At 32.2% G+C, this 22499-nt stretch overlaps 1 pseudogene; it reads left to right on the forward strand.

Moving 5' to 3' along the window:
* Positions 1-7600: 7600 nt before the first annotated feature.
* LOC142642057 (serine carboxypeptidase-like 18) lies at positions 7601-21247 on the forward strand (annotated as a pseudogene).
* The last annotated feature ends 1252 nt before the right edge of the window (positions 21248-22499 follow it).

Raw genomic sequence — 22499 nt, forward strand, 5'->3', positions numbered from 1 at the left:
ACAGCTGCTCGATAGATAGCTATCTATCGAGGTTTAATGAGCTCGACACCTGCTATCTATCGAGGTTACGGAAATCAGAATTTTTAGATCTAATTTTTGGGCTAGGCTTTTGTATTTGTGTAGGGTTTCTTTTCTCACAACCCTAGGCATATATAAGGCTTATTTTAAAGGTCGTCACATAAGAGAATACAAGGAGAACATATGCAAAAGGTGACCGAAACCTTATTCTCCCAGAAAGAAGCTACTGCGTCTTTGTGCCTTAGGGTTTTGTAACCAAGTGCTTCTTGATCTTCATTGTTGATGAAGTAAAGAATTTTGCAGCCAACATTTATCTTCCTCAAGTTGGTGAGTGAGTCACGTACTGGGATTCGTGCATCAAAGGGTGGGGTTCATATATTGAAGAGTTTAGAGGTTCTGAAGCGGTAGAAGGTTTCTGCTGTGAGTTCATCTACGGGGATTGTAGAGTCTAGAGACAAAAATTTTATATTAGATCTGAAACTTCTCTTTACTATAGTGAATTGCTTTTCGGGAAGGTTTCTCCCCAGGTTTTTTTACTGTGAAACTGTTTGGTTTCATTGGTTTTCTTGGGTCATCATATCTTGTCTTATTTATTTTTCCGCTGCACTTAGTTTTGACATGATATTGATGTTTGTTTGTTTTAACAAGTTTTATATATAATAAACCTAATTAACAATTTGGGTTTAAAACTTGATTATTCTATCAACCGGGGTCTAAATTTTCCAACAGAATTCATATTTTAAAAGTTCCACCGTTGGATTATGTATTCTACATGTTCTTAATATGCATACCAATATTCATGTCAATCATTTGTTATTTACTATTTGATACATAAACTCATATTTTATTCATTATTTTAAACTACAAAAATTGAAATTTAAACAATTGATTGATGACATGATTATTAATATTTGATTATCTTGAAATTTTGCAAGCATGGAGAATGCATGAAGATAATGTAATCCAAATGTGGATGTGTTAAAATTCGCATTCAATTAAAAAATATTGAGTGGTTTAATATTGTTTTAAATTACACAAAGTATAACTTGAGTCTAACCCTATATATATATATATATATATATATATATATATATATATATATATATATATATATATATATATAGGGCTAAGTTCAAGTTACACCTAGTGTAACTCTAAGTAATGTTACACCACCCAATAACTTGTTATTGAATTCATATTTTAATAATCTCATTGTTGATTTACATATTCTATATTTGCTTAACATGTATGCCAATTGAATGTTATTTTCCATGCAATCCATAAATTCATCTTTTATGAATTATTTTAAAATACAAAAACTTGAATTTAAATAATTGATTGATAATATGACTATTGATCTTTGACCACCTTGAAATTTTGCAAGCATGGAGAATATATGAATATAGTGTAATTTAACGGTAGGTCTGTAAAAATTCACACCCAATAATAAGTTATTAAGTGGTGTAATATATATAGGGTAAAATACTATTTTAGTCCCTAAACTATAACAAAAGTTTGTTTTTTGTCCCTAAACTTTAAAAATTTCTTTTTTCATCCCTAAACTTTATAAAGATTTAAAAAAAAAAATTTAGAGACAAAAATAGGGATGAAAAACTAACTTTTTTTAATAGTTTAGGGATTAAAAACAAACTTTTAGTAAAGTTCAAGGACATAAATAAAAAAAATTTCAATAATTTAGGGATGAAAAATAATTTTTTCAATAGTTTAGAAACGAAAAATAAACTTCATAAAGTTTAGGTATAGAAAAACAAATTTTCGGTAAAGTTTAGATACCAAAATAGTATTTTACCCCATATATATATATATATATATATATATATATAGAAAGTGTTATTGTACCCACATTAATCCACACATCCAAAAGAATAGAACTTATGATTTGAAGTCACGAGTTAGTATAGTATATGTTTTTGGGTGTATGTATAAAACTGTGCGGCCGGATTAGTATATGTGTATTAAACACTACTCTCCCTCTCTCTCTCTCTCTCTTTCTCACACACACACACACACACACACACACACACACACATTTTTTGCTTCTTTTTTTGTGGTAGTAGGACCAGAAAATAATATATCGTTAGCTGCAATCGCGTGTCAAAAATATCTACTCAAGTCTATCTAAACAATTGATATTAATTCTAAACAAGTGTATCTAAACAAGAGTTCAATTTTGTTCCATATTTTCTATTTCACTATATATCCCTTCAATAAAAACCTGCCACATATCCACCTATTTATCTAAAATAATATAACCCATTTCCCCACCATCGCTACAGCCTTCAACCTTCACTAGTACCGGTTGCCAACACCATCAACATCTCTAGTCACGGTAAAACTTCCTATTTAATTAAATCTAATCAATCTCCACTGTCACTCCTAAACCTACCAACCATCAAAGCTAAAACCCATGTTTCGTATCATAGCCAAAATCATCACCATAGCTAAAACCTATGTTTCAAACCCACTCCTCATTCTTATTTCCATTTCTCTTCCTAGTCTGCCGAATTACTTTTCTGATTTTGCTCTTTTATTTTCATTTCCATTCTCTTTTATTTCCCATTTTTATAGTACGACCGAACCCATTTTGTGTTAGTTCTCTTTGATTTGTTTTGTTGTCTTTGGTTGATTCAATGATTCGGTTTCTTTTGGTGTTTAGTCATTAGGATTTGATGGTATTGGCTTGAGTTTGAAACATGGGTTTCACTTATGGTGGTTGGTGGGTTTGAAAGGAACGGTAGGGATTGGGTTGGATTTAATTACGTAAGTGGTTTGGTCGTGACCAATGATGCTGATTGTGTCAATTTGTTGGAGGATGGTGCGGGTGAAGGTTGATGGTGGGGTGGAGGTGGCCAGTAGGAGCAGGGATGAACCCAGTAGGGGGCCCAGGCCCCCCTTGGCCCAAATTTTTTATTAAGTATATTTTATGTTTTTAATAGTTAGGCTCCCTCTCTACCAAAACCTTGGCCCCTGTTAGCCAACCCCGCCCAAACCCAGCCCAACCCAAAAAAAATTAAAAACCCATTAACCCACGTTACATACAAATTGAATTCAGAAAAAAAAAAAAAAAAAATAGAGAAGTAGAGAGAGACCGAGAGACAGAAATTGGAGAGAATAAAGACAGCCCAGTCTAGCCAACTTATGTAAATCCTCAACCCAGAAAATTATAAATTCTATTAAATATTTTTTCTTGACCACCTCAAAAAATTTTGAACACCCTACTTTGAACACCTTGGGAAAAAAAATCTTTAGCTTACTTTGGAGATGACTGTAGAAGGAGATGACACCACCAACCTTCAACAGATTAAAGATCTACATTTGTGAGCCTTTGACTCTTCTAATTTTTTTTCTCGATCTGTTCGTCTCCCTTATTTCTTAATTTCTGGCGTCCTGAGTGTCCTAACTCGCTAAGTTTGGTCTTGCTTGTTTTCTTCCAACTACTATTTAAAGGATTTTCTTGTTTGAGATCTTTATTTTTTTTTTCAAAAATGCCCTTACACCCTTATGTTTAGGTAGAGATAAAACTAAAGGACAATTCGGTAAAAATACAACTTTAACTCTTACTAAAATATTGGCTAAAAAATAGGGTCACTCTCCCGTTAATTTTCAAATTGCTTTATCAACTTATAAATTAGATTCTCAAAATAAAAATTACGTGTGTGTGTGTATATATATATATATAAAATAAAACACAAGTTTTATTTATTTTTTATTTATTTTTTGGCTACAAAATAAACATGTAATATATGTTATTTTCTTGAAGCTAGTCTCATGACACTCCTGGTTGTATTAATAGTTCTAAATACGTAATATTAATGAGAAAACATGTAAACCTGAATGAAAATTATGATACTATAAAAAATAAAAAAAATAAGTCTCATTGCATGTGAAGCGCGTGTGATGAGGCTAGTCTTTACTTACTGATTAGATTGCTCCAGGAATTACAACCATGATCCACATGTATGGTTTAGATTTACAACCATGGTCCACGTGTTTTAGTTCCAGTAGTTTGCTCTCTTTTTTCTTCTTTTGTTTCTCTTTTATTTTATCACCACAGACATGTATGATATACTGGGATAGGTATGACTTTTCTTGATTCTTCTTTTCTTGATTTTTATTAAATTAATTAATTATATCATTATATAACATATTAATAATATATATATATATATATATATATATATAATAAGCTACTTTTAAAATTGATAAAAAAATATAATATAAAAAATAAAACACTAAAATGTGCAAATCATTATTTGATTAGATTTTTTTAATGCGTTTAATTTCAGGAATTGTTTGTCTACTTTAACTTTTTAGTATTTTTTTTATATGTTAGTCATTAAGTACTTAATGAATTATAATTTAGTTTTGAATCTAATCCCATAAGTAAGTTAAAAACTATTTGATCTATTCATGATGATATTTCAAAAAATAATACTATATTTTTGGATTCTAATGTTGAGTTATAAAATAATTAACTTATATATTGAATGGTATTTACATTATACTTTAGACTATTATATAAATTATGAATATAATATATACAAATCTCGCTTTTATTTGGTCCCCTCAAAGACATGTTCCAAAGTTACGTTATTACTACAATTTTATTCACATAACTTAAGTTTCTTAATGACCACCAAAAAAAATTTCTAGAGTTGTCACTAACTATATGGATGCTTAATTATTTGGATTTTTTTTTTGGCATAAACTCCAACCCCCTAACTTGACATCCTGAGTCCATCTCTGAGTAGGAAGTGCTGGGTTATTTTATTTTAGATAATAGAAATAAGAAAAGTCAGATTTAATTAATTAGGTATACATGTAGCAGCAGGTGTTCATTGATAAAGCATAGAGAGGAGTATAAAAAATAGAGCGCCCTTTGAACAATTGTCATAAATCTAAACAAGTCTGTCTAAACAATATTTGTCATAGATTCCAAACATGCATGTCTAAACAACTGTCATAAAATATAGATATCTACCAAATATCTACCTTTCAAGTTTCAAGAGAAGGATATCTACCTTTCAAACCCATCGTAGTGGTTCCTGACTCCTGAGCAAACGCCGATTGAGATCAATCCTGCAGGCTGCAGCACATGATATTTATTTTAACATGCACGTTTTCCGCGAGCACCTGATATTTAAATATGCTATCTTCTTCTTCTTCTTTCTTCGTTGTATTTTTTTTCTTCTTTTTGAAATTGCGTTGGATTGTTTGCTTTCATTCACTCATTTTATGAATCATCATTCTATCTCTCTATCATGTCTCAATCATATAATTGACATTTCATCTTTTTGCTTTTGCTTGAAAATTGACATTTCATCTTACTATTAAATAAAGAACAATGCTATACAAATCCACCATTTGATTATATTTTCTTCTTACATTTTTCAAAATTTTAAAAGCTCAATAATCTATAGTTATGTATAAAAAATAAATCTATGAATCGAATAGTAAATAATATCTAATAGCGCGAAATTTTTTGTGCAGGTTAAGAACATATGTTCTTAATGTACATGAAATTTTTTTAAAATATGTAATCGTATTAAGTTTTTTTGTAAAAGTTGAAATTTTAGGCTACAACTAATTTTCTAACCAAACTTTGTCCTTACTTATAAATATGCATACATAAATTCATCTTTTTTTTTTTTTTTTTTTTTCTTTTTCATTTTTATTGATACGAGATGTAATTTTTACTCTAACTTAATCTAAGTGTATATGTGGGTAAAACTCTCTTTTGGAAACTTGCCCCTAGCCCTTACTCCCCACATTTCACAAGTACTTATACTTATAGAGTGACCACCGTACCAAAGATGCGCGGTGGTTTTTTTTTAAGTCCAAAAACATACATTGCGCAATATTTTTAATGATTAATAGTAGAAGAGAGTAGAGGAATAATTTAACTACTATTGAATTTGTAATTTCCTTTTAGAGCTTGTTGAACATGTATTCTTTTATATATGTTTTATACCTTATCCCCTTTGCTTCACTCATCTGTTTAAGTGAACGATTAACCACTTTTTCCAATTTGTTCCCGAAGACAAAGAATAATTCCTAGAGTTTTATTTGGGAACGGATCTCTAAAACTATTTTTCTAAATGATTGTGGATTGATTTGCATAAAAGTTTTCCAAATTTTGTCCACGGTGAGATGTAGACGTTCTGCCCTATTGGCATGATGACCCACAAAAAAAGAAAAAAAAAAGGCCATCGACGAAGTGTGACAATTGACAAATTCCTACCATTTAGAACTACCTCTACCAGGGCGGTTCCTAAGTCAACTGCGAATTTATCCACAACACGTCTTCCATGAGAACCCGAAATACATGGCTTTGAGTTTCCTAAATGAATTTAGCCTCCAATGACAAAGACAACTTTTTCACCGCTAATTGGGATGATAAACTATGAAAGGTGGATGTTACTTTGCAGGAACTCACCACATTAACATGATGTTTATTTTCGTTAAGAAATTTGTAACTCAAAAGATACCTCATAGCATTTAAATAGAAGTTGTCGGCATGGGCTCCCAAATAAATTGATCTGACCCAGTATTCATGGTTCAAGTAAAGTAAAGTAATTTCGGAGTAAGGGGGCAGTATCCATGATGTTTATTTTGGGTCATTTATATCAGTACACCTCACCTTAATTGATTTGTCATCTTATCACTCTAGTGTGGTTTTAGATTGTGCAATAAATTGTGGTTTGGTCGGTTTCAATGATTTCTATATTGATAAAGGGGAAGGGTTTGTCATTTGCTTATGTTTTCAAGTGTATATAAATTGTCCTTATTGGGTAAAGTTTGGCTACAAATAATTGTATTTAATGATTACAACTCTACTTAATATTTTTTTATTGGATGTGAATTTTGACAAATCTATCATATTAAATTACATTTTCTTCTTATATCCTCAATACTTATAAAATTTCACGATGATCAAATGCCAATAGCTATGTCATCAATAAAATGTTTATATTTCAAGTTTTTGTAGTCTAAAAATTATGTACAAAAAATAAGTTTATGGATTTAATAGTAAATAACATTTAATTGACACAAAATTTGACAAGTGTGTTAAAAACATAAAGAATATGCAATTTAACAGTTACGTTTTCAAAATATATAATTATGTTAATTTTTTTAGTGAAAGTTGTTGCCATTAGCAACAACCAAGTTTGCAACCAAATTTTATAGCAATATGTGTAGGTAATTGCAAATTAGAATTTTTTTTAATTAGTAAAGTCCAGCGCTTCATATTACATATATTAAATATATAATAAAAACTTATAGTAAATCACAGGTGTGATGTGGTGTAGTCTTTTGCAGTTTTAAGAAAATAGAACCACAAACGCACCACACTGGCACCTATAGATGTGTTTTTTGGACCTCCACCACGGTTAATGGTGCGGTAACTATATATATATATTGATAAACACTATATATAAATTTTGGTTGGTTCAGGTGCAGTTGAATGACGAATGATCAGAGTGGCCCATGAGATCCTTCACTTGGGGGGGAGGGGGGGGGGGGGGGGGGTGGTTTGAGGGTGGTATACTAAAATTAATATATAAGAAAAAAGCAGCTTACTGACTTGTTTGTCTTAGACTTTCGATTTCATTATAATATTCTAATTAGTTTTAGCGTTTGTTCAATGGTCTATAAACGTAAACGAAGAAGAAAGACAGCCCACAGAACTTCAACCAATTTTTCGCTTGTGGTGTGTTTACTTAGGGAGATAGCCAAAGCCAAGCATGGCAACACCTCTGACACCAAACTCAGCTTACAAATGCATGACCAAGTTGTTCTCACATATACTTCTTATAGTGCTTGGAATCCTCACCATTGTTGAGTCTCAATCAATCATTGAGTCCTTACCAGGCTACTCTGGTAGTCTTCCTTTCAAACTTGAAACTGGGTAGGTGTTTAAACTTAAGAGTTTGTACTTCTCTTTCATATTTACTGCAAATTGATCATGTGGTATCATGGAATATGTGACAGTGAAAGTCATGGATTTTGTAACCAACCAGGTACATAGGCGTGGGAGACTTAGATGATGTGCAACTTTTCTATTACTTCATTGAGTCTGAGAGAAGTCCAAAAGATGATCCACTCGTGCTTTGGCTCACTGGGGGTCCGGGTTGTTCAGCTTTTTCTGGCCTAGTTTTTGAAATAGGTACGTATGAATATTCCCATTATTCTGATTCTTAATTATTTGGCAAAAATCTAAAATTGACCCTGTAACTTTCAATTTTTGTTATTTCAGTCCTTTAACTTTCAGTTTTGTTATTTCAGTCTTCTAAGTTTCAATTTTTGTTAATGTAATATTTCGCTAGGCATCTGTTAAGGGGTGCCATTAAGTTTTTTTTTTTTTAATCTTAATTAAAAGAAAATAAAAAATTGTTATTAAAAAAAAAAAAGGAAAACATTGAAGGGAACGACGTCGTCCCCTTCCCTGAAATGAGAGAGTGCATTTCGATCCACATCGGTATGTCTAATACAATACTACATTGGCAAATATTGAAACTTAAAGGACTAAAATAACAAAACTGAATATTAAATAACTGAAATGACAAACATTGAAAGTTAAAAGGGATAGTTTTTTATTTTTGCCTAATTACTTTGTTTTATTATTGGTCACCAAGAAACAAAAATAACTGAGGTATTAGGTATATAAAAGAAAAAGAAGAAAGCCTTAGCAATTTTAGTTGATTAATATTGCCAGATTAGCTTTTAAACGCAATCTGAAATTTACAAATTTAACATAGTTTTTTTGCAAAGCGCAATAGCGCATTATTGTCGTCACACATAGTCCATAGACATGGTGACCGTGAGGGCCGTGACCTTTAGTAAAAGGTACAGTTTAAAAATAAATAAATAAAAAATTAAATAACACTAGTAAAAGGTAATCATTTTCGCTATCGCCAATGCCACAGACTACGGTTTCAATATTTCTTAAGCAATAAGATAATCTTCTTGACTAAAACCAAGAAGCAAAAGAAAAACAGCCAACCATTCCTAACCTAACCAGACTAATTGTTGATGTATTGTTGTTGATGATAATATCTAAGAAAACTTTTGCAAAATTTCAACATCTTAATTACATCGTCATGTGAAGATGAAAGCTTGAGTGAGGTCAACATCAATTCGGGCTAGCTAAGAAAATAACGTATTGGAAATAAGATCCTTTATAGTTCATAGATAAACTTCTCTGATCTCTCGTTTATTAGGTGGAAAAAATTCACTTATGCGATTTTTAAACAAGATATTGTATTTTTTGGTATTATCAATAATTTTTAAATATATATGAAAACAGTGTTAATCAATGTTTATTTAAACGTTAAAAACGTGTCAGAAGCCAATCTAATTAATTTCCAATGAATATATAGAATTTTAAGAAATTCATTAATGTATATTTAATTGCCAATGACATGACAAGTTTCAACTGAGAGCCAAGTAGAACCAGACACTGACACCCTCCACTATATTCACCTAGCAAAAAAATTTAAAATTTAAAATTAAAAAAAAAAAGAAGCTAAATGACAAATCAAATGAACTTATTTTTACAATAAGATTAAACATTACAAGTTTAAAGGTATACTTAATTAGAGCTACACCATTTAAAATTTTAAACGATCAATGTGACACTATGTAAATTGCTAAATCTAGGAAATAAAGTCTTAACCATAAAATGGACTCTTTCCATTTTATGAATTTCACATATAGTTTACCTTAGGAATTTTGGAGAATTTTGACACATAATTTGGAAATAGCTTGTTACCCTATGCACATGCATAAGATACCTTTACAAATACGTATAACTAAATGCGTATTAAAATTTTACCAAGTTTATATATAATGTTTGTATATTTGTATAAAAAATAATTTAAATTGCAATTCATGAAATTCTCAATTTTAGTTTGTCCAAACACTATTGTATAATAATAATAATAATAATAATAATAATAATAGTAATAGTAATAAGAATAATAAAGGCCTTCAAAAAAAAATAAGAATAATAAAGAATCAATGATGGTGATTTCTTTTAAGGTTTATTAATTTTGATTCTATGAATTTCACACATATTAACTCAAAAATTAAATTGGACTCCTTGATTTTTGAAGTGTAGTAAATAGTTGCACCAAAATTAAGAAAATTGCATGAAATACATGACATAAAATTAGACTTCAGTTGGAGATCTAATGAATTTTCCCTTAGCTTTGACTTTTCATATATATATATATATATATATATATATATAGAGAGAGAGAGAGAGAGATGATTGGTCTTCTTATGATTTTCAGGTAATTATCAAAGCTAGCTTGTCCCAACTGAGTCTAAAAATTCAATCCATGGAAAACCAACCCAAATTTTTGGGTTTATAGGTTTTGTTATATTGATGAGTTGGTTGTATACCCCTATGCCTCAAGGCATTTGAGGGGGAAAAAAAATTAGGCCTCGCAGTATCATTAGGCCAGGAGATGATTGGTAAGTTCTTCATATACTCTCTCATTAATCAGAGATTTGATTGGTTCCATACTTTCTTGTTGGTCCACTGTCATTTGATTTTGATAATTCCAGTAGGGATTCGCCCACATTTAAATTGAATCCATTCTCATGGACAAAGGTATGAGATTTTGGCTACCTTGTTTTCTAAATTTTTAAGGTTAATTATGTGGTTGATATATGCTTTGAAAATTGATGACGATTCTCTTCTAGGTTGCGAACATAATATTTGTTGATGCACCTGTCGGCACTGGATTCTCATATGCGAGAAGTTGGGAAGGATACAGCATCACTGATACCATATCAGCAGTACAAACCTATTCTTTTCTCAGGAAGGTGAGTTTTAACATTTGTTCACTTTGTTGTATGAGAGAACAAACTCAGATATAGGGGAAAATATATTTTGTTTTGGAAAAGAAAGAGAGCACTCACTGACTCAAGTGAAAATTATTCGGCAGAATACATAATATTATTAATTGTTTAATATTTTGGTTGACTTTTGTATTTATATTGGTGGAACAGTGCGAGTAATATTTTGAGATAGAGTTTTAATCTAGATAACTCTTTGTCATCAGAGTAAGACACCAATTAGTTTTTGGTGTAGGTGATGATTTAACCCCAAATCTCTTATTCAACCATAAATTTTTTTACTAGTGGAGCTAATTAAAACCAACTGTGTAAGTAATATTTTAAATATGCTAGAATGATTAGTAAGAGAGTCTTTGAATACTAGCGATCAATAATTCTATGACAGTAACTTATATTTTTCTAATACAACTGTCATGTCATAGTTGACAAAAGTCACGTCATAGTTGCAATTTTTTTTGCCTTTGCCTATTTTAATATAAGATTTCTTTCCTCAAATACTTTTCAAAAATATCTTCATATTATTTAGGGTAAATTCCAAACAACTACTCTGAGATTTGGATTAATACTAACTAGATCTAAAACTTCTCAAAACTAACCAACTTAATCCCTAAAAGACAACTTTGTCCTTAAATAGCTAAACAACATTATCTCTTCTAACTCTCTTCTCTCTCATCTCTCTCTCACCGAAGCTGGCCACCTGCAAAACCCATAAGTGTTCATCGGCACTAGCAACTCCATTGAACAACCATCACTACCAAAGGTCAGTTTAGCATCAACTCTCTCTCTCTCTCTCTCTCTCTTCCCTATTTTCTACCTACCCAAAAACAGTATCATCAGCAACAACCCATGGCTACCACTACCTCCAACCCAAATAGTAAACAAAAGGAAAAAAAAAAAATCATCCAAATAGTATACCTAAAATCCATTCAACCATTATTTACTAGAAACCCCAAAACCCAAATGAAAAAGCAAACTCATAGATCTATGAACAATATACCCAAAATCCAATTTTTCAAAACCACACCCAAATCATTTGAACCTAACAACTAGTTGAAAGTTCAAACATTATGTTTGGTCACCACTAACCATCTCTGCTGGCTGCCTTGCCTTATTAGCTAGTACCGCACCGCAGGCCAAACTGCATCCACTTTGGCTGTCCAAATCCTTTTCTTTCTCATAGCTCAAGATCTTCTGGCTCTGGTTTCAAGGAATTTAAGCACGTTTACTTTCCTTTCTTAGCCAAATATATGGAAAGGCAAAAGCATATGGATGTAATTTGGATCACATTATTTTTCCTTACCTTACTAGCCAAAGATCTCCACATGGCCTGAGCTCCAACCTATTAGAGGGGGTAATGAGTTTGGTGAGAGAGTGAGATAGAAAGGGACAAGAGAAGAGAGGAAAAATAGAAAGTAACGGTGTTTAGTTATTTAAGAACAAAATTGTCTTTTAGGATTAAGTTGGTTAGTTTTGAGAAGTCTTGGACCTAGTTGGTATTAGCCCAAACCTTAGGTAGTTGTGTGGAATTTACCCTATTATTTATTATACATTCAATTTTATTTAAATAATCATTTTATATTATTTTTTTATATTATTATCTTTATAGAGAGAGAGAATTTGATGAGGCAAAAGGTAAGAGAAAAAAAAATTATCATAATAATATACGAAGTTACAGTAGCCTATTTATATGGTTATTTTAACTTTGCAAATTTACACATGTTTAACTTGAGTGATGTGAGTGATTTTGGGACTTAAATGTGTAAAATTGAGACCTTTTTTAATTTTTTTTATACAAGATATAAATTCTACTTTAGCCTAATCTAAGTGTATATGCGTGTGAATCTCTCTCCTAAAGACTTGAACCCTGACCCTTGCCCCTCACACCCTCAGAATCACTTATACTTGTGGAGTGACTATCATACCAAGAGTGTGCAATAATAAATCGAGACATTTTTCTAGTTTGCATTGTCTAGTCCAAATACTCTTATAGTCCTAAAATACAAAAATCACCCAAAAATTTGGGCTAATGTCATGAACAACCTAGTTTGGGTTTCGGTTTCTATTATGCATTAGCATTGCCAATATTTATTTTTTTATTTTTTTAACAAAATCAAGTTTAAGAAACTATTTTTTCTATTTTGCTTACTCTGAAGTAGAACTCACATCAAACTATTAAATTAGCTATATATATATATATATAATCACATCTAATTCATCATTTCTTATTTTATTTTATTAAAATATTTTCTTCTTGATTTTTAAAATTCTTTTGGAGTCTCTTTCTCTCTGCCTTTCACCACACTTGGCATAGCCACCTCATAGTTTCTAATAAGTTCCCCTTTCCCTTTGCCTTTGCGGCCATCCACCCACCACACCAGTGACTTCATATATGTGAATTTTTGGTCTAACACAACCATGGGCCACCTCATCATTGTTGTAGGAGGGGAGGACACTGATCATGACCGTGCCTATGAAGCACGAGTGCATTTTCCGGGTGCGGGACTCCGCAATTTTTGAAAAAGTAAGGTGGGGGTGTGGCAATTAAAAACTTATTAAAAAATATTTTTATTTATGTTTTCTATATATTGCTAAGTATACTTTTTTTACATTATATAAACATATACCAAATTTAAGAGTAATAGTAGATAATAACTAAAACATGATGTTCATAAATTAAATACAACCGTCATCATCATTATTAACATCAATAGCTTCACTTCGAACTTCAATGTCACTAGTAGTAATACTAGTGCTAGCAATCCCAATAACCATGGCCTCCAACGCCGGCTCATCAAGTGTAAGGATATCATTCTCAAGAATTCCAGCTCCTCCATGTATGTTACTATCATTCCAAGAGTCTCTTGCTATATCCCACATCTTTGTTATTGTATTTACATACTCCTCATTGCACCTTGACAAGAGTCAAAGATTAGAATGCACATATACTAAATCCTCAGCATGTGCAAGAGCCATGGTATTGCCACCAAACCATAGGTTGTAAGGCCCGCCTATCTGTCAAGGCATCCAGTGAAGGAAACCTCCCTCCTGAAAATGCAGTAAACTCAATTTTCACCACCCTTAATTTACTTTCATCTTCAAAGTATCGCTCCAAACACTTGCTCCTTTCCATAGAAATTTCATGATCCAGATGTGGAGCGATGCGTTTTGGATTCTCCGAAAGCCATCTAATGGAGTAATACATAGTTAAGGATAAAAAAGTATATAGATGATGAAATGTGTGTTTTACTAAAAGGGGGAACTAAGGAAAATAGAAAATGAAAGTACATACTTAGGATTTAAGGAATGAGCCAAGCAATGTAATGGTGTACAATTTTTAGTCCATCGACCAATGAGTATATCATACACTACATTAAAAAATGAGATATATTTATCATCTTCCAAACCTTCATGCCGATATATTACTGCCTTCACCTTTTTTATCATTGAATCCCACATTTCATTCACAAGATGAAGACAAGGCCTATCCGTGTCAACTACTCATAGCATATCATAAATAGTTGTTGTGAAATCAATTATATAATCAACAACATCCCACCAACGATCACTTAGAATCATATTTTTCATCTTTTGAGCTTTTCCAACATCATCCTCCCTAAAAGTTCAAATAGCGTATAAAACACCAATGAACGATTAGACCCCCAATTCCAAAATTACCAACACAAGTTTATACACAATCAGTATATGTGTGGAATGATGAATATAAGCTAAGCCCAAATTGGTAACACACTGTAAACCATAATCAATTACAAACACAGCAGCAATTAAAAGGTAAAGAAAAAGGGAAGAGAGATGCAAACACAAAGATAACACGCCGATGTGTTATCGAAGAAGAAACCAAAGAACTCGGCGAAAAACCTCTCTGCCGCCTTCCAAGCAGTCAATAATCTACTAGAGAATGAAGTTGGGATACATGAATAGCAGAAGACCCTCAAAGCCTAATCTACCCAGTGCACTTAAGCCCTCTAAGCTTCTTGCTCCAACAGAGTTATACCGAACCTTGTCTTTTTTAACTTATTGGATCTCGCAATAAGCCCATTGCATCAACCAAATGAATTGGTCCTCTCTGAACTGCTTCCCAAGCACTAAAATACCTCCTTACTGATATGGGTGTGGTGAAATAGGATTTGGCTAAATATACCTCTCAAGGATATGACAATGGAGAGGGTGAGAGTAGAGGAATTTGGAGAATCAAAGGATGAAGATTGTGGATGAGTCAATCTTGTTTTTCTCTAGGGTTTTTCTCTTAAACTTTTCTTTAGAAGCTCTCTATATTTTGTGGGTATAAGGGTATCTATAGTAGGGTGAATGAGAAATGTGAAACGTTAGTTTTCATCCAAATAGCGCATTCTGGTGACTCAACCTCGCAACTGGAATGAGTCGCGAGTTTGAGTCGCAAGCTAACTGCCTGGCCAGATTGGAAGTTTTGTTCTATAGTGCTACAGCTGTCATGACCCTTCAGTTCCCTTGCATGCTCTACACGTGTGTCACCTTTGGCGACTTGCTAGTTGCGAGGCTCTTCTTGAGTGCACATATTTGAGTTTTCTTCACACTCTCTCACACACTACCCTTACATAATTCCCACCTAAATACATAGTATCTAATTACTAAATTACGAGCAAATTTGGCACGGAATAAAGCCAACACATGATTAAATAAATTCAATCTTACACTCCCTATAAGCAGTCCATTGGTCACTAATAGCATATATTCTCAAGGCATTGTATCCAGGAGGAACATAACCCGAAATGTGATGGTTAATAGTATATGCATAGGAACTACGATAATTTGGGTTCCTTGCAAAGTGGAATGGAAGCCCATCGGTATAAAACATCCTAGCAATTCTACTATCCAATTCGTGTCTAGCATTATTTTGAAATGCTTTCTCCAAAGGAGAATTTGCAATCACCTTCCTCCTCTTACCATCAACCAGATCTGTACTACCACTCCCTTCTTGTCTCTGGGATGAAGGAATAGGCCAACAGCCTGGGATAGGTAGGGGTAAAGGAATTTGACTTCTACATTCTCTCTCTAACTTATCATTTTCAACTTGATCATGCATTCTCTGCATTTCTAATCTGTGGCTCTATGTCACTTTATCGCATGCTTTAATACCTTTATTACTAATTTTTAATAAATGAGCCATAATCCTAGAATAGGATCCCAAAAAAATTCCACCAAAATAGTTTCACTTAAAATATGTGTTTCCACCTGATTTGGAAGTAGAACCAGGTGGTTCTTCCACTTTATTCACATACTGCCAAAGAGGAGCATCAGCATTTCGCACTTCATCTAATGAAGGTGAAGATTATGTGCTAGTGGCTTCATCCATTGCAAATTCAATAATTATAATTTAACCTACAAATAATTTGACAAGTATACAATAACGAAATAAACAATCAACCAAATCACAACTCACAACACTACAGGAAGCTTACATAAAGAATTTTTTTTTAAAATCAAATCACAATGAGTAATAGAGCACGTGAGAGTATAATGAAGGGTGAGAAACTGAGAATGAAAGCTTTGATACCTGAGTTGAGAGTTGGGTCGATGATCTTGGGAGTTGAAACCAAGTGGACTATGATTTTGAAGCTTAAGTTGAAACTGAGACCGAGATTTTAAAGCTTGAGGCTTGAGTTGAAATGGTGAGAGAGAGGGGAGTGAGTATGGGTCTGTGTGAGAGAGGGGAGATAGAGAGCAGAGAGGGGAGACGGAGCACACTCAGCACAGAGCCGAGAGGTAGATGGAGAGCAAAAGGAAAAAAAAAAAGAGAAACAAATGAGTAAGAGAGATTAGGGTTTTGATGTTTAAAGTTTGAGTTGAAATGGTGCGTTTCGCACCTTTAAAAAAAAAAAAAAAAAAAAAAAAAATTGAATTTTGGCCTGTATCATCGCCGGCACGGCTTGAATCGGCAGTTTTGACCGATACGACCCGATTTGGCTTGAATCAGCGTGAATCAGCCTGAGTCGGCGTGTATCAGGAAATGAAAAAAAAGCAACGCGGCACCGACGTGCGGGCACGTCGAACGCGGGTGCGGCTCCTCTGTTGCAGCGTCTGTGCTTCCTAGGACCGTGCTCGAGATTTTGGTTTGACCCAATACTACTGCTAGGATGAATTTGTTTTCGTTATAATTGGATGAAAATTTGGGCTTTTTGGTTATTCGGTGATTTGTGGATGTAGATCGGAGTGTTGTTTTCTTGTTGTTCTGAGTATATATATAAATGAGCTTTGGAGAGAGAGAGAGAGAGAGAGAGAGAGAGAGAGAGAGAAGCAACAATAGGCATGCTAGACATAAATGTTAGTTACTTTTAAATGTTAGTTATTTTTGCCTAACCTAAATGTTAGTTAAGCCAAATAGAAAAGATTACTTTGCCTAACCTATAAATGTTAGTTATTTTTAAATAGGCATGCTAGACATTTTTGTTATTGCGTTGTTACTTGTAAATCTACGTCATTTTATTAGGCTAAGGGTCTTATAACTTAATTGACACATATTCATACACAAAATATTTGGGGGTTTAGGTAAGAGAAACTTCCCTAAAGAGTCAACAGCATATTGTAATTATTTCAACAAAAAAAAAAAAAATCATTTGATTGGGTTTGCTAGGCATATTTTGGTTGGACTAAATTATTGGGTTTAAGTTATCTTTAATACTCAACCTTGTGTAGTAATTCTGGACTTAATTCAAGGAATTTAAACTTGAAAATGCTAATGCCAAAATTTGTTTAATCTTTTGGGTTGTGACACAGTGGCTTTTGGCTCATCCAGCATTCCACAAAAATCAACTCTACGTTGCTGGTGATTCTTATTCGGGCATACTTGTCCCAATTATTGTTCAGAAAATATCAGATGGTAACTTCTGTGAATGAAGATTCTTATCATTACTAATATCAGCATAATGATTGTTATATAAATTATATTTTTCACCTTAGACTAATATCATCAATTTTAACGTCTCTCCTAAACTTTAAATTTGAGTATTTAATCCTCTAAGTTGTAGGTTTGAGTGTGTGTGTGTGTGTGTATATATATATCATTAGCTTATTGATTTATATTGGTGTTTTAAAAATTATAATTTTGATGAATTTGGAATTCAATTTACACATAGTACCCATTTGGATTGGGCTTATTGCACATCTGCGTTTTGAGTTTCACGTTTCCTTTTTTTTTTTTTTTTTTTGGCACGACAAATTTCACTGCTACGGCTATTGTTGATGCACTGTTCATGAATAGTAGCCATAATATTTGACTTTTCTGCATGAACAGTGCACTGTTCATGGGACCAACAAATATCACTTTTTAGTAACTTTTTCATTAAAAATGAGTCACACGGTACTGTTCACATATTTAAAAATTATTTTGTTACAGTTTTTTTGTTTTCAGCTGCATCCTAACAGACCTATAATATGTGATTTGTAATAATTTACTGAAAAAATGGTTTAAATAATTGATGGAAACCCATTTTTGAACAAGAAATGAAATATTTAATCCCAACCAACCAATCAAACCCGACCCAACTCAACCCATGTGGGTTGGGTTAAGTTGGTTTTTACATCTGTGATGCGTTAAGACTATCTCAACCCTATAAGGTCAAATCAGGTTGAAAAATTGTCCAACCTGACTGAATCTAATCTTTGCACACCTCTACTTATTACATTATCATATGAAACATAATCAACTCATGTGGGTTGTTGTTGTTATTTATAATCAAGTAGTATGCAACTATGCATGTAGAAGTTAAGATTAAATTTGATGGATATTTGTGAGACTTTGTAGTAAGACATCGCAATGTGATGATAAATATTAAATGTTGTGGTAAAAGGCTGTTTGATCGACAAGTCAACAGGCCCTAAATCAAAACCTGGGCTAACACTTTTTCTACGCTACAACAACCAAAACCGATCCAACTCGGAAAGGTCGATTTGGTTTCCTGTGCACGAGGAATTGTGTGCTGAATTTGTATTTTCCATTAAGTTCAAGCCAATCCCTATCTGGCATATGTCACTACCAAAATTTGATGGCACAAAAAAAGTTTAGTAAGTATGTTGCAAATGATAATATAATTTAAGGTGGAAAAATTTCCAATGTAATTGTAGTCACTAGTCATATAATTCCATATATTTGATAAATTGAAAGGTTATGTGTATTACTTATTTATTACTACGTTTGAAGTATGTATTACCTCTTTTTCACTTATGAAGCATGGTTTTTCTATAGGTAACGAAGCTGGAGTTAAGCCAGCTATGAATCTCCAAGTATGTACTTACATTAGAATTGAGAAAATTTAAATTTATTTAAGATAATTCATGTTTATTAATGCCTCGTAGTTTTAGAGTTTTGTTGAAGTTATTTTTCTTTGAATTGGATACAGGGATATGTGCTTGGAAACCCAACCACAACCCCACATGATGACTACAACTACAGAATCCCCTTTGCTTACATGAAGGCACTTATATCACAGAAACAATATGAGGTGTTTTTGCTAGCTTATATATACTCTACTATGAAATTCAATTGAGCTCTCAATGCAAAAGGGTTAACCGAATCAAATTCCTTGGTGTTTGTGTGTGTTTTTTCTCTTAATATCATGTCAATCAAAACTAATTGCAAGGGCGAGTATATAAATGTTGATCCAAACAATACACTATGCGTAAATGATCTTCACACAGTGACAGATGTGAGTGAGCTCTCAACAACTTCTAACTTCTAATGCTTTATAATATAAGTTCTCTTTACCAATTTTTATAGGAATTGACATTGATTTATCATTTGAATATTCAGTGCATCCAAAAAATATTTACGGGACAAATATTGGAACCTATATGTAGTTATACATCCCCAAAACCAGTGGGATCAAAGTTGGATGCAAGCCTTCTCGGAGAGGATGCTATTCATCTCCTTTCTCTTACTCAAGTTCCTGAACTATGGTGCCGGGTAAATATTTGTTTGTGTGGGGATCATAATTGTAAGCATGTACAATTTGGCTAATTTTTAGTAGTTTTCTGTTTTTGTAGAGTTATAACTATATATTCTCTTACATTTGGGCCAATAATGAAACTGTTCAAAGGGCTCTTCACATTAGGGAGGTATGACAATTCTACCAACAATAATAATAGGTATCAATATTATGAATATTTTTACCAAAAATTTCAAGCATGACAACTAGGGGACCATAAGGGAGTGGGTAAGGTGCAATGCAAGTTTATCTTACACAGATGATGTTTTTTCTACTCTTGAATACCATCGAAACCTCATCAAGAAAGGGTATCGTATTTTGATTTACAGGTAATTTTCTTATTTTATAACTTAATTTACATAAATGGAGATAGTTTATTTCATAGATAAGATTTTATTTTCTCTATCTAACAATGAACATACTATTATTTAAAGGATTTAACATTGAATATATCTTTAAATTTATAATATCTAATCTAATAATGAAATGTACGCATTTCAAATGAAAAAGATTTTAATACTCATCAGTTCATGGAAAGAAACTTCACTAAAAAGTCATTTCCATTAACTACAAGAGGTAACACAAGCAATTGGGAATCACATCTCATGAAGCTAATTCGAATATCTCAATACTTGTCATTTTCATTCCCTTGAATAAGACACTTCACTGATTTTTGTTTCTTTTGTTTGTACATAGTGGTGACCATGACATGGTTATTCCACACATTTCTACATATGCATGGATAGAGTCTCTAAATTTGACAATTGCCACTGATTGGGAACCATGGTTTGTTGATGGACAAATTGCAGGGTTGGTTTCCACTTGAACCTTTTATAATCTCAGCCACCTACTTTTTTTCTAAAGCCATAAGTTGAAGTAAAGCAAGTTGTTTTCAATCCTAAACTTCATTATTATCTCATATCCATTATAATTTGTAGGTACAAGATGGAATCTAATTATAAAAAAAGTCGGTTGACATATGCAACTGTAAAGGCAAGAATGATATTCCAATCAATATATACTTTTTCTCTAATGATGTACCCAAGTAATTACAAAAGCTAACTCCATTATATGCCTTGCCTTTGTGTAGGGAGCGGGCCACACTGCTCCTGAGTACAAGCCTAAGGAATGTTTTGCCATGGTTAATAGGTGGTTTGCTTACTATCCTCTCTAGTCAATAGTGTTCTTGCCCATTTATGTAAGAGAGATCGAGCACTTGTTCAATAAAATCGTTTTAGTATTATTGGTGTAATCAATAAAAGAGCGATGAAACTTGACAGCTTTAACATCGTTCATTTATGCAACTTTTATATATTTTCTTTTTCCTACTTATTCTTGAAATGTAAATTTTGGTAATATCCAGCTATAGATTTAGTAAGAGTTATACTTTTAAAATGTTTGTGCTTTGTTTGTTTCAACCTTAAAATTTTTTAAAAAATGAGTAATTTTTCAAAAACTATACTATTTTTTTTTTTTTTTGTTAATACAAAATCTAGCATAAACTACTAGCCAGAATATTTAGATCACATCTTTATATGGCTCAAAAGAAAATATTAAGATATATCAAAACAAAACACAGCACATTTGGTATTTTATTAATAATGAAGAATAAACATCTATCAAGAATAAAATATTTATTTTAGTAGCTAAAGTATGTGAGAGAGAGAAAGTTCTAGCCATCTGTCATAAACTCATAATAACATTGTTTGCTATTAAAAAAATGCAGGTATTAGATACCCAATATGTATATCTGGGCTTTGGGTTCAAGAAATAGAATTTGGGCCCCCCTCTCTCCTATGCCTTGGCCCCCCTCTCTCTAGTCTTGGCCCTTAACCAAAATCTAACACAAATAGCATCACAAATAAAACCAAAAAAACCACGTGTAAGCCCAAACATACCCACAAAATTTAATAAAAGCTTTACAAAAAATTTATATAGTGTTGGTACTAGTGGGGTAACAGTGGGTGAGCGATGGAGTCAGTGAGTGGACCATGTGCTTGAAAAATTTATATATTGTTAAATTTAACTATTTCTAATTAATACAGTATTCCGACTTTTTTTTTTTTTTTAGAGGAAATACTCCAACTATTTTTGAGATGGAAACAAAGCCGTAATAAATTAAATATGTCACACATTGATAACTTATAATGCTATAACTAATAAATCTATAAATTGGAAACTATTCAATTTATAATTAAAATATTATGCATGTCACCTACATTCTTGTATTTGTCTTTACTTAGTGACAACAATTGGTCCTTTTGTGAGATAATATAAATGTAATACTTATTTGATTTGTGTCGTTGTATTTGTTAATAGATGATTGCATTGTAAAGTAATAAGAAACAATGATTTTGTTATGTATATTTGTTCATAATTTGTTAATACTGAATGAAGCCTTATTTGGAGTTTTATAAATTAAAAAAAAAAATAAATTTACTTATACTCCGGTCCTCTTCACTTGGAATCCTAGTTTTGTTCTTGGTAGTGTAATACTACATGTATATGATATGTAAGGTGAGCAATGCTATGGATACAGTAATTTTCAAAATATTGTTCACAACAACTTAATTGGTTGATTTTTATTAGTTCTCTACGGTTAATTATTTAACATTA

Source organism: Castanea sativa, chromosome 7 (assembly GCF_040712315.1).
Source record: "Castanea sativa cultivar Marrone di Chiusa Pesio chromosome 7, ASM4071231v1".
Taxonomy (NCBI): Eukaryota; Viridiplantae; Streptophyta; class Magnoliopsida; order Fagales; family Fagaceae; genus Castanea; species Castanea sativa.